The following is a 1,320-nucleotide window of genomic DNA, read 5'->3' on the forward strand; positions in this document are numbered from 1 at the left end:
GTAGAATGCTCTATAAATTACCTCTATAAAATGGAAACCTGCTCAACACGTAAACGGAAAAAGAAATTCCTTCCCCTTGAGTGTTTTTAACCTACGTCCAAGTCGTAAAATGTTTTGCCGGTTGCCGGCTTAATCTTCATCTGAAACTGAACTCCTAAGTTTGGTTCCATATCGGCTCTAACCTTTAAGCTATGCCGCCGAGCGAGGGAGGGGTGGGAGGACGGGGAAAGTGCAGTTTTAGAGTACTGTAACCAAGGACCTTACTGTATTTAACATCCTTGACTGTAACTCTTATCCAACGCCTAATCTTTAACTCACCCACCCTAGTATGCTATAGGTATGCGCTCGCAACACTCCAACGCTAGCGCCGACAGTGTCGGTATGGAAAATTTCGCTCTCATGACCGGAAACACTATTTTTGTGTGAAGCAGACTAGCTAATTAGAAGAGTAACCATTTTTCATTTGGAACAGACTATGATCAGAATTAAGTGCAAGCCCAAATTTAGATCGAAGAAAGTTATAAATAATATTATATGAGGGGGTGCAAAATTTGAACGCACTTCCTTCCACGGAGTATTGCATAAAAACTGTGACACCTTTTTCCTTCAGATTTGTAATACTTGCAAATAAAGCTTTGAATAAAATGTGTACCAACTGTTACCCCTTTCATGAGAGCCATCATGAGCGGTGCAGATGGTTGGTCAGGATAGGATAGTGTGGGTGTGAAATCTCACCACTTCTTGTGAAAGTGCTTGACAAGTCCCAGCACCTAGACGGTCATATAATCGCCTAGCCCAGCACGGAATCTTCCCAGGATAGCCAGAGGTGTGAAATTGCTTAGACCAATGCCTGCCACTCTGATCGTGCGGCCAGCTGAGGAAAAAGTTCGTCCAATCATTGTTACACGAAAGAGATGGGTGGTACTGGTTGATTCTGCTTATAACACCCATGGGTGGAGCGAAGGGTGGAAAATAAGGACACGTTCAGTCGTTTCTGTTTTTTTGTATGTATGTATAGTATAAGGTTTTACGGCGCTCGCAACTGCTTAGGTCATATGAGCGCTCTGTTTTTTTGATATGTCAATTGATAGTTGTCCAATGAGAAGCAAGCACTGGTGGCGATGGATAAGTACGTGGCCTTCGTGATAACGTTAGCCACGATAAGTAAGGCTGACGCATGCCATTATAAAGAGAGGATAGCACTAGGGAGGACTGTAGTGTGAAGGTTTGACCACTTCTTGCCGACCGGACAAAGTGACCCTTTATCGCACTGTGACTGTGAGCGGGCAGGACCTCTGGAAGAAACCGCCCCCCCCCCCC

General features: G+C 44.6%; 1 protein-coding gene across 1 annotated transcript in view; it reads left to right on the plus strand.

The window, feature by feature from the left end:
• Window positions 1-1,320, plus strand: part of LOC106012135 (transmembrane protein 65) — a gene marked incomplete in the record, with an annotated part of 60,361 nt that overhangs the window by 15,881 nt on the left and 43,160 nt on the right.

The sequence above is a fragment of the Aplysia californica genome, unplaced genomic scaffold, assembly GCF_000002075.1.
Source record: "Aplysia californica isolate F4 #8 unplaced genomic scaffold, AplCal3.0 scaffold00012, whole genome shotgun sequence".
NCBI classification, from domain to species: Eukaryota; Metazoa; Mollusca; class Gastropoda; order Aplysiida; family Aplysiidae; genus Aplysia; species Aplysia californica.